The sequence below is a fragment of the Berghia stephanieae genome, chromosome 11 (genome assembly GCF_034508935.2).
Source record: "Berghia stephanieae isolate SIO BIC M18660-M18661 chromosome 11, UCSD_Bste_1.3, whole genome shotgun sequence".
Taxonomy (NCBI): domain Eukaryota; kingdom Metazoa; phylum Mollusca; class Gastropoda; order Nudibranchia; family Aeolidiidae; genus Berghia; species Berghia stephanieae.
In genome coordinates, this window is record NC_088370.1 from 14,596,893 (window position 1) to 14,609,882 (window position 12,990).

Sequence of the window (12,990 nt, forward strand, 5' to 3'; positions counted from 1 at the left end):
ATATATATATATATATATATATATATTATATATATATATATATATTCTATAAATGTAACATGTATTGTAATGTATTGGAGTTGTTTGGCTATATGTAGGAATGTAGTTGTTCGGCTCTGTAATTATGTTAGAATTCTTTATTGAGTTACGCATCTTGTGTTGTGCATGTTAGGCATGTCAGTGTGAATGTTGACTGCGTGAACGTACAAGCACTTTTTGCTCCTTAGAAACATCCTAAGTAAGACGTTTGTTTTGTGCTAGACTAGTAACTGCAATAACTCTGTCCGAGCTGTTCGTATTATTATATATTTGTTTTAAATTCGCCGTATGATTGATAATAAATACATTGAACTAACGAAGTCTGAGCTGAGACGTTACAGTATATATATATATATATATATATATATATATATATATATATATATATATATATATATATATATATATATATTATAATACAAACAGCTTGGACAGACTTCTTATATATTATATATTCTTATATATATCTTCATATATATATATATATATATATATATATATATATATATATATATATATATATATATTCAAATACAACAAACTAGACCACAACATTTCATGGAAAATTGTATCTAAAGCAACAGGATACACACCAACATCAAAACAATGCAGCTTATGCCTGGAAGAGAAATATACTATAATCAAACACCCTCATGAAGCCACACTCAACACGAAAAGTGAGATGTACGGTACGTGTCCACATCGCCGGAAGTTCATGTTAATCAACTACAAACCGGAACCACTTCAACAAACAACAACAGTCAACAAACTTACTCAGTCCTGACGATGGCTAATTAAGCCTGAAACATTAATGTAGACTGTCTCAAACATTGTGGTAAATATTTAAAAAATATAATATATATATATATATATATATATATATATATATATATATATATATATATATATATATACATATATTTCTCCTCTGCCTCCTCAGTTCTTTCCATTGTGTTGTTATTATTCAAATGTGCTACAACGATACGCGTTATTCACTCTGTCGTTTTATTAAAGAGCACAATATGTGCTATTTGATTACCATATACTGTGTTAATAAAAATAACGGCAGAACTGTTTCAGTTCTATTGTATCCTGTCTGGAATTAGACAATAGAGACTTAGTTATTATAATGGAAAACTAAATAATGTTCGGGAATATGGTTCAACAGTCGTGACGTCACTTCCCTCGTAATGACGCATAATAACTTAGCAACTGGTTCTAAACTATCAGAACAATGGCGGACGCCCTTATGAAATACTTCTCCGACGAGCGTAAAAGTGTATCCAGAGGAGAAAAGCAATATATAAATCTGATCATGTTTTGACTTTATTACATTCTGATGACGACATGACATGTGAAAAAGTTCTAGCCAGCATGAAGAATAAAAAGTACCGATTTTCTTTGTTTAGAACTAAGCTGCTCGTTGCTGGGCGGACGTGACATCAGACTTGTGAATCCAATTACCTATGGTGATGACATTATTATGTGTATTGTCCGTTTTCATAGCTCCTTCACCCCCCCCCCCCCTCCCCCCACCCCTTCACCCTCTCTAACTCTTTCATTGTATTTTTTAATTGAACCCATCTTAACCTTCAATTTGAAATCTCTCTCTCTCTCTCTCTCTCTCTCTCTCTCTCTCTCTCTCTCTCTCTCTCTCTCTCTCTCTCTCTCTCTCTCCGCCTCACTCTTTCTTTCTCCATTTCTTTATTGTTTCTTATTTTATGTGTTGTCTTTGTTCGTTTTCCCTCTCCCTCTTTACGATCGACATGGACTCATTCGCAGGTCTGAGAACCTAATTCATTAAGGGCTGATTGTTATAATGGAAATATTATTTTAAAAATGACGCAAGATATAATCCATTACAACAATGTTAAACTCGGCCCTTAAGTAAGTTGGGATGTCAGACCTGCATAACATATGTACACGTAGTTTACGATGAATGAATGAATGAATGAATGAATGAATGAATTTATATAACGCCTAGATCCACAATGTGCTCAGAGGTGCTTTACAATGCAAATAAAACACAACAATAAATTGATAATTTAAGCATAAAATCTATCATATTGGAATAGCATCAATCAATTTGTAATTTAATTACCACGCACTGTGCTACAAGAAGAAAATTTAGGATATCTATAACATGTAAGCCTAAGAATTTTGTCATGCTGACGTTTTGTGCATCATAACTTTTAAAAATATATATTTATTTTTTATAGCTAAAAATACGTGACACTGTGTGTTGTAGAGATCTTTATGCTGAACAATATTATATGTAGAACGTACTTGTTGCATCTTTTGTCGTCAGGAATTTGCGAAGAAAAAAAAGTGAGCTTTTATATAGCGTAATATCCACTGAACGTGCTCAAAGCGCTTTACAAGGGGTCCCTGGCCAACAGCAACACTTAACTTGTAGGACGGGACATGACGCATGTTAGGCGATACTCCATTTTTTTCGGACAACGACAACGCTGTTAACGGCCAGGTACTCATTTTACACCTGAGTACGGTGAGAGTATGTGAGTAAAGAGCCTTTTCCAAGGACTCAACTATGCGCCAAGCGAGGCTCGAACCCAGGACCTTCCGATCCGAAAGCGAGTGTCATACCACAAAACCACATAGCCGCACAGATCTATAACATCTATTGACAAGTAGTGACGATGTGTCACTTAGAATAACATTTTATTTCCGATAAAAAAACTTTATATTCCTGGCCAGGTACTCAATTTACTCCCGAGTACGGTGAAGGAAGTTGAAAAAAGAGTATTTTTCGCGGACTCAACCCTTGCCCCGACAGAGTGAGCTGAAGTCGAGCCATGGACCTACGGGTTTGAAGGAGAGTGTATTATCACTTGACCATAAAACCAAACAAATGCTCAATCAAGAGCATCTCAAGTCTTCATTTGTAAGTCAAGTGGCGGGGCACGTGACCTGTTGAATTGTTGTTTATGACAACTTTGACCAACTCTCATCTTTATATTATCTTTGTTTTGAAAGCTCACTCACTCACTCTATCCCATGACCGGTTTGTCGTCAGGGTGACTCTCGGGATGCAGACTTCACGATTCGACGCCACTCATCACGGTCTTGGGCCTTCCTCATTAGATTGTTCCACGTCAATCCTGTCCAATCTTTAATGTTATCCTGCCACACTTTCCTCTGTCTTCCTCTTTTTCGACAGCCTTCAACTGTGCCCTGCAATATTGTCTTGTATAAGCTTTCGTGTTTTACGAGGTGACCAAACCAAGACAATTTCCTTCTCTTTACCATTGCAAGTAGTGGTTCTTGCCTTCCTGCCAGTTCTTTTACTTCGTCCAGAACACTTACATTGGTCCTATGTTCCAAATATGATATTTTTAGTAGTTTTCGGTAGCCTTTGAGCTTGAATTCGCGAACTCTCCTTTCCGTGTCAGAATGCATGGTCCAGGCCTCGCAACCATAGAGGAGTACAGAGAGTACCAGAGAACTAAATAGTTTAAGCTTTGTCTTGAAGTTATCTTTTTTTTTTTTTGAAAACTAGCTAGTCAGAAACATTTTTGTAACGTATGTTTAAAGAAAATGGGGTAAAACATGAAAGGAAAAGTTTACAAAGAAGACAAATAAAAAGTATGAGGGCGACAAAAGAAAGATAGAGATAGATAGCTAGCTAGCTAGCTAGCTAGATGGATAGATAGATAGATGGATAAATAGATAGATAGATAGATAGATAGATAGATAGAGAGAAGAAAAATAGATGCATGATGGATAGATACATAGTTAGGCGATAGGTAAACACACTTGCAATCAGACGACAGACACATAGCTAGATAGGTAGTCAGATATCAAAATATGCAGATAGGTCAATGGATAGACAGATGGAACAGCGTACCAAGAGATAGTAAAATAGATAAATGGGAAGATAGATAGACAGACAGCCTGATAGATATATTGAAAAATAGATAGAAAGACAGACATACAGAGAGACGGATATATAGATAATAAATGGATTTATATATAAATGTATCGAGAGATTGGATAGAGGAATAGATAGATAAATAGATCAATAGATAGAGAAACAATAAAAAGATAGATAGATAGACAGACAGACAGATAGACAGATAGATAGATAGATAGATAGATAGATAGATAGATAGATAGATAGATAGATAGATAGATAGATAGATAGATAAATAGATAGATAGATAGATAGATACAAATATACATACATAGATAGATAGAGAGAGAATGAGAGAGAGAGAGAGAGAGAGAGAGAGAGAGAGAGAGAGAGAGAGTTCTAGATATCCATTTAATATATGCATTGTTATTTCTCCAAGTCTTTCTATATTGGCCTGGTAGTCACACTGATGATAAATATCCATGTCTCCGTTTAGTCTTCCTATTGTTTACCTTCGATCAACGTAGAGATAATAGAAAACAATGATATATGCATAACATGGGAATCGTATCTACTGCTATGCAATTGTCTGAATAAATACGTATTTAAAATTTTGGCCAGGCAGTTCGTCCTTATAATAATTAATAATACTAATGCGTAATTTCTATAGATAGTAGACGCTTGGCTAAGAAGCTCACAACATTGCCATCCGGATGAAAACTGACCAAAACTCAGAACTCTTTGTAACCATGAACTTTTATAGTCTGGATAATACGGTTAAGTGAGAATTACTCATAAACGTGGATAGCAAAATACAATGACAAAGACCCGAGTGACGTCAACATCATTCTATCTATAGCGCCGCTCTCCAACAAAAGTGCTCGGAAGCGTTTAATACAAAGACAAAATATCACAACTGCACATGGGATGATATGTTATACTAATCAATAAAATCACTCACAGAAAAACTGAAAGGATGTACCCTTTGTCTTCAAGGATGTTTAGTGGAGGACAGGGGAGTTACTCTGTCTGGTTCAAGTGGAAGTTCAAGTCCATAAGATGCAAAAGGCACACTGAAAGGATGTACCCTCTGTCTATCTTCAAGGAGGTTTACTAGAGGACAGGGGAGTTACTCTGTCTGGTTCAAGTGGAAGTTCAAGTCCATAAGATGCAAAAGGCACACTGAAAGGATGTACCCTCTGTCTATCTTCAAGGAGGTTTACTGGAGGACAGGGGAGTTACTCTGTCTGGTTCAAGTGGAAGTTCAAGTCCATAAGATGCAAAAGGCACACTGAAAGGATGTACCCTCTGTCTATCTTCAAGGAGGTTTACTGGAGGACAGGGGAGTTACTCTGTCTGGTTCAAGTGGAAGTTCAAGTCCATAAGATGCAAAAGGCACACTGAAAGGATGTACCCTCTGTCTTCAAGGTGATTTAATGGAGCACAGGGGAGTTACTCTGTCTGGTTCAAGTGGAAGTTCAAGTTTAAGCCCATAAATTGCAAAAGGCACACTCAAAGGATGTATTCTCTGTCTATCTTCAAGGAGATTTACTGGAGGACAGGGGAGTTACTCTGTCTGGTTCAAGTGGAAGTTCAAGTTTAAGCCCATAATATGCAAAAGCCACACTGAAAGGATGTACCCTCTGTCTTCAAGGAGATTTAATGGAGCACAGGGGAGTTACTCTGTCTGGTTCAAGTGGAAGTTCAAGTTTAAGCCCATAATATGCAAAAGGCACACTCAAAGGATGTATTCTCTGTCTGTCTTCAAGGAGGTTTACTGGAGGACAGGGCAGGGGAGTTACTCTGTCTTGTTCAAGTGCAAGTTCAAGATAAAAGCCACACTGAAAGGATGTACCCTCTATCTTCAAGGAGGTTTATTTGATGACAGGGGAGTTACTCTGTCTGGTTCAAGTGGAAGTTCAAGCCCATAATATGCAAAAGCCACACTGAAAGGATGTACCCTCTATCTTCAAGGAGGTTTATTTGATGACAGGGGAGTTACTCTGTCTGGTTCAAGTTCAAGTCCATAAGATGCAAAAGGCACTCTGAAAGGATGTACCCTCTGTCTTCAAGGATGTTTAGTGGAGGACAGGGTAGGGGAGTTACTCTGTCCGGTTCAAGTGGAAGTTCAAGTTCAAGCCCATAATATGCAAAAGCCACACTGAAAGGATGTACCCTCTATCTTCAAGGAGGTTTACTGGAGGACAGGGGGGTTACTCTGTCTGGTTCAAGTGGAAGTTCAAGTTCTAGCTCATAAGATGCAAAAGGCACACTGAAAGGATGTACCCTCTGTCTTCAAGGAGGTTTGCTGGAGGACAGGGCAGGGGAGTTACTCTGTCTTGTTCAAGTGCAAGTTCAAGATCAAGCCCATAATATGCAAAAGGCATTCTGTGCCCATCATCGCAAATCGTATACATACACATCAATGTTATCTATCACACCACACTAATCCCGTCACTCAAGTCAATCATAAAAAATAAAAATGTAAAAATAAAATACCCTTTATTCATCCACAAGGGGGCATTTGTCTCTAGGGTCTACTCCAAAGGAAGACTGGAATAACCCAGGCGTCAGCCGTAGAGCAGCGCAGCAAAGTGAGCTAGGATGAGGTGACTTGCTCAAGGCCACACAACGCAGCGGCGGGTGATTGAACTCGGTTCCTTTCGGGTAAGAAGCAAAGAGCTTACCACTGACCCACGTTGCCCCCCAATCCTGGAGTCTTCTGAATAAAAGGGCATCTATTCCAAACAAGACCATGGTTAAAAGACTGGAGGCAGTGGAAATGTGGTTTTACAGAAGAATGATGAGGGTGTCATGGATAGAAAGGAAAAGAAATGAAGAAATTTTAGAAATGGCAAACAGAAAAAGATCACTGATAACAAAAATCATCAAACGCCAAATGGAATTTTTAGGACACATTATCCGCCACCCTGGTTTGGAAATACTCGCCTTGACTGGAAAGATGAATGGAAAAAGAATAAGAGGAAGACAAAGAATAACGTATTTGAAAGGGATAAGAACTTGGACAGATGAAGCTGAGAAAGGTGGCGCTGCTTTAATAGAATTGGCAAGAGATAGATCAGCTTGGCGGAAGATGACCTCCGACGTCTGCTTCAGATATGGAACTACATGAGATGAGATTCCACACCAGAGGGAGAAGAATTTTGGAAAGAATGTCCTTCAAATATCAATTGATTAAAATGATCCCCGTCTTGTCAATATATATATATATATATATATATATATATATATATATATATATATATATATATACATATATATATATATATAAAGAAAATGTTTCTCTGCTAAAATTATAAACTGTTTTTTGTCACAATAGGAAAAAACAGAAATGATAAAATGGCCACATAATTTTTTTTTTCTTAATTTTTGGTTAATGAATTCCATGTCTGTCAACTCCATTTCCACTCCTTTAAGGATCTCGGTCAAAAAATTTCAGATTTCTTTTTAAAAAAAAAATAATTAAGAAAAACGAAGAAAATAAAAAGAAAAAGAAAAAGAAAGAAAAATAGATTTATTTATAGCGGTAATCTCTGCTGTTGCATGTTTTTGTATCATTTATTTCGATTTGTGTTCTAGTAAACCATGGTTCTAATCTAATCATGTCCCTTATAATTAATGTGCGTGCACGGGTTTGCGTTTGCTTGTTTGCTTCGTTTTTGTTATTTGTTTTTTGTTGTTGTTTTTTTTTATCGAATATCGGTTAACGATTTTAAAATCACCTAGTTTTAATTCTGTTACTATTGTCAAACACTTTTTCATCAGCATTATCGTCATTGGCGTCGTATCGTAGTCATCATCATCATCATCATCATCATCATCATCATCATCATCATCATCATCATCATCATCATTCATAATCAACATCATCATCAACAACATCATAAACTTATGATTCCTATTGTTCTTCTTCTTCTTCTCCTTCTTGTTTTTCTTCTTCATCTTCTTCTTCTTCTTCTTTTTCTTCTTCTTCTTCTTCTTCTTCTTCTTCTTCTTCTTCTTCTTCTTCTTCTTCTTCTTCTTCTTCTTCTTCTTCTTCTTCTTCTTCTTCTTCTTCTTCTTCTTCTTCCTCTTTCTTCTTCTTAACATTATAATAATAATAATAATAATAATAATAATAATAATAATAATAATAATAATAATAATTATTATTATTATTATTATTATTATTATTATTATTATTATTATTATTATTATTATTATTATTATTATTATCATGATGACGATGAGGATGATGATGATGATGATGATGATGATGATGATGATGATGATGATGATGATGATGATGATGATGATGATGATCATCATCATCATCATCAACATCATTATCATCACTAACTACTAACATCATTACCACCATCAAACCATAAACATTCTTACTGATTCACAATTTCGTTTGCCCGATTTTTCAATAATTAGATCAATAGCCCCGATCCCTTCCCTTGAATTTCCAAAATCGTCGACATTTTTATCAGGGAAAATCCCAGTTTTTTAAAAAGAATCCAGAGATTCTTTGACAATATTGCCAATTTTAAAATAATCAATTCTTTGATTTTGTGTTCTGTAAAAAAAATTGAGCTTTTATAAAGCGCAATACTCACTAAACGTGCTCAAAATGCGTAACAAGGGGTCCCTGGCCAACAGCAACATTTAATATGTATTACGGGACATGACACCTGTAAAGCGATATTACAATTTTTTTCGGAGAAAGTCAACGCTGTTAACGGCCAGGTACTCATTTTACACCTCAGTACGTTGAGAGAATGTGAGTAAAGCAAGAGCTTTCTCCAAGGACTCAACTATGCGCCGATCGAGGCTAGAACCGAACCCAGGACCTTCCGATCCCAAAGCGAGTGTCATAGCACTAGACCACACAGCCGCACGTGTTTATCTCATTAGCCGTTAATTAGAAATAGCAATGTGATAGCAGAATGGAACTGGTGCTATCGGGATAAGGCTAATAAGACACGGGGACAGCGTGGCTCAGCGGTACGGTCTTTGCTTCGCACCAGAAAGGGAAGGAGTTCGAATACCGGTTATGTTGTGTGGCCTTGAGCAACTCACCTCGCCCAAGCTCAGTTTGTTCATTTCTTTTTTCTATAGCTATAAGATCTTGACATTTTGTAATAGAGCTCTCTCATATTGTCGAACAATATTATGTATAGATAGTTCGAAGATGACGTCACTCAGGCCTTTGTTATTGTTTTTGCCATCCGCGTTTGTGAGTTGTTCTCACTAAACTGTATAAACCAGCTATAAAAGTTCATGGTTACACAGAGTTTGTGTGCTGGTCCGTTATACTTCCGGATGACAATGTTGTGAACTCCTCGGCCAAGCGCATTCTATCTATAACTATAAGATCTTGACATTCTGTAATAGAGCTCTCTCATATTGTCGAACAATATTATGTATAGAATGTGCTTGTTGTTGCTTTTCTTTTTGAGTAAGAAATGTCTGTTTTTGTGTTGGATGGGTGTGACGTTTTGGGGAAAATTCTGAAAATGGCTGATACGGAGAGGGTAAAGAAACCATATTATTACCACTCCTCATTCGAGCATACAAAAAAAAGGCCTTGTGTTCCATCTTTATCACTTCGGAATGATATTTAAACCTCTAAATTTTAATTACATCGACATAATAACTTTTTAGGCGGTGGGTTACATATTTTGTTATTTCAGATTTTTAAAAGCAAACATTAGAAGTGACTTTATGCTATCAGTCTCGATAGCTTAGTTGGTAGAGCACTCGCTTCACACGCAAAGGGACCAAGATCGATCCCGGATGTAGTCGAGATTTTTTTCTTCTGACCCCTCCTGTCCACCTCGCAGTGAATGGGTAGTTGAGACTTCTAGATTTAGCGTCCAAAGGATATCAAGCAATTGCTTTTGTCCGTTTCACGATACAGAAACCGGGATAAACTCCGGCTCCATTGGCCCAATGGCTCTGAAGAATAGATACTATTTTATGCATTGATTATAACCATCATTGATAATTTTATCTCACTTCTCTTCTTCAGAAATACAAGAAATATGGTCAAGCAGCATTTCTCTAATATAGAATTTCAAGACTAGGAACACGGACACAGCACTAGGCAGAAAGGTAGATTAATAGTAAATTATGCATTATAGATTTATGCAAGAAGATGTTCAACAAGCGTATTTTTGGTTGCAAAACTGAAGATAATAAATCCCTCGACTGTGACGATGACGTCAATATTTCTGTTTTTTTAGTGTTTTTTTTTTTTTTTTGGCCATCCGCGTTAACGAGTAATTCTCACTAAACAGTATTAACCAAACCATAGATTGTATGCGCTTGGCTGAGAAGCTCATAACATTGCCATCCGGAAGTATAACGGACCAACACACAAAACTGTGTGTATCCATGAACGTTTATAGTCAGGTTAGCACAGTTCATTGAGCATTACTCATGAACGCGGATGGCAAAAAATAATAACAAAGACCTTAGTGACGTCATCTTCGAACTATTTATTGATATAACGGGCATGATCTTTATTACCTTTCCATGTGGTCGAGGTCATTGGTCACAAAGTATTCACAGCTTTTGAAATATCTAGAATCACGATTGGTCATTTTGTTCAGAATGACACTTGAGTATGTGTACAATTTTCATAAACAAAACAGCGTGTTTACATTTGTTAAGAAGCATCCAATCGGTGGACAGCAACAAATCATGTGATTGATGACTGGGTTGGACGAAAACATGAATATAGATCGCTCCCATTGTAAACATTGATCTTTGGGCATAGTAGTAATACTACTAAATTATATGCAATACCATCTGCATTCCCATAGTAAGTATTATCAAAAACCAATAACACACCACACCGATTGCATAACAGACTAAGCACGGTGTGTATTATGTGTCGGTAACAGCTTTACAAACAAAATTCGCAATTTTAATGGGCATGATCTATATTAACTTTCCATTGCTCGAGGTCATTGGTCACAATGCAAAATGTGCTGAAAGTGACCTACTTAGTGAAAAGTGTTCATAGCTTTTTAAAATATCTAACATCACGATTGGTCATTTTGTTCAGTTTGACACATGGGTATGTTGATATCTTTTGTAAACAAAGCAGCGTGTTAACATTTGTTAAGAAATATCCAATCGTTGGACCTCATTAGATCATGTGATTGATGACTCGGTTGGACGAAAACATGAATATAGATCGCTCCCGTTGTATCTGATATATTGAGCAAGTTCATTCTTAGAATAACAGTTTCGAACTGCTTCTTCTTCTTCTTCTTCGTTCCTCTGATGGACATCTATGGCTGCAGTCCGATATCTGCTATGAAGTCTGCGGTCCGCTTTAGGTCCTCAGCCTCACCAAAGAGCTTTGTGTTGAGTGTTGTAGGGGTGACCCAGTGGTTCGCACGTTGCACGCTGTATAAGGTATAGTTTGTATGCAGATGACGTCACTCAGGCCTTTGTTATTGTTTTTGCCATCCGCGTTTGTGAGTTGTTCTCACTGAACTGTATTAACCAGACTAAAGATAGAATGCGCTTGGCCAAGGAGTTCACAACATTGCCATCCGGAAGTATAAAGGACCAACACACAAACTCTGTGTAACCATGAACTTTTATAGTCTGGTTAATACAGTTTAGTGAGAACAACTCACAAACGCGGATGGCAAAAACAATAACAAAGGCCTGAGTGACGTCATCTGCATACTATCTATAAAAGTTCATGGTTACACAGAGTTTGTGTGCTGGTCCGTTATACTTCCGGATGGCAATGTTGTGAACTCCTTGGCCAAGCGCATTCTATCTATAGTTTCGAACAAACTAGGTGAATCAGCCTCCAAAGAGCGTTGAGACATTTCTAAAGAAAGAGCGTCTTCACGTCATAACACGTACGATCTCTTTCCGTCCCAGAGTTGCCAATAATTTTCCATAGGGTGATGAGCGGGGTGATGGTATATAGATAGTATGCGCTTGGCTAAGAAGCGCATAACATTGCCATCCGGAAGTATAACGGACCAACTCACAAAACTGTGTGTATGCATGAACGTTTATAGTCGGATTAATATAGTTCAGTGAGCATTACTCATAAACGCGGATGGCAAAAAACAATAACAAAGACCTGAGTGACGTCATCTTCGAACTATCTATAAGATAAAGATCTGTGACAGTGTGTATGAAAGGTGCCAGACAAAGCAAGAAAGAAAAAGAGAAGAAGAAGAAGAGAAAAAAAAAACATCCCCCAAAAATCGGTCGACCTCGAGATAGACTGATTTTTTGGGATGGTTTTATTTTTCTATTTTTCTTTCTTGCTTTGTCTGGCACCTTTCATATACACTTGTTCAGATTTTTATGTTACCTTTTACGTGATTAGTCTGTTTGATGGACTAAGGTGAAAGCTAATCACCCAATTGGTAGTTGTAAAAATAAGAAGAAAGAGCTAAGTGACGTCATCTTCATATATTCCACGCCTAATAGGATTCAATAGTCGTACCGTCACTTCCTGCCTAATGACGTATGGTAACTTAGTAACACTGGCTCTAAACTATCGGAACAATGGCGGACGCCGTATGAAATATTTCTCCGGCGAGCTTAAAAGCGTATCCAGAGGAAAAAAACCCCATCAATTTGATCATGTTTTGACTTTTACACATTCTGATCACAAGGCATATGAAAAGGGAATGAAAAGTTCTCGCCAGCATGAAGAATAAAAAGTAAAGATTTTCTTTGTTTAGAACCAAGATGGCCGCCGTTGCCGGGCGCGTGACATCAGACTACTGAATCCAATTATTCCAGGTGAAAGTCTAGACACTGCTGTATCAACACCTCACACAGTATCATTGTGTGCGTGAGTGTGTGAGAGAGTGTGTGTGTGTTTTTTGTTTGTTTGTGTACGTGTGTTTGTGTGTGTGTGTGTGTGTGTGTGTGTGGGAAGTTTTGTTTTTCACCTGCCCTATGCTATAATGCCATGTGGGTGTCAGGATAAACAAATTTGATACAGACTGGGTTTACGATACGGAGTGATGACGCATGCAACCTAATTCTTTTTTTTTCTCCAAGATATCAACATATAG

The 12,990-nt window shown here is 37.2% G+C and overlaps 1 protein-coding gene across 1 annotated transcript in view; it reads left to right on the forward strand.

The window, feature by feature from the left end:
- Positions 1-12,990, forward strand: part of LOC144957184 (two pore potassium channel protein sup-9-like) — a 214,281-nt gene that overhangs the window by 110,843 nt on the left and 90,448 nt on the right. Inside the window, exon 2 of the mRNA XM_078888227.1 lies at positions 9,951-10,033. The gene's annotated coding sequence lies outside the window, so the exon portion shown is untranslated. The remainder of the gene's footprint in view (positions 1-9,950; positions 10,034-12,990) is intronic.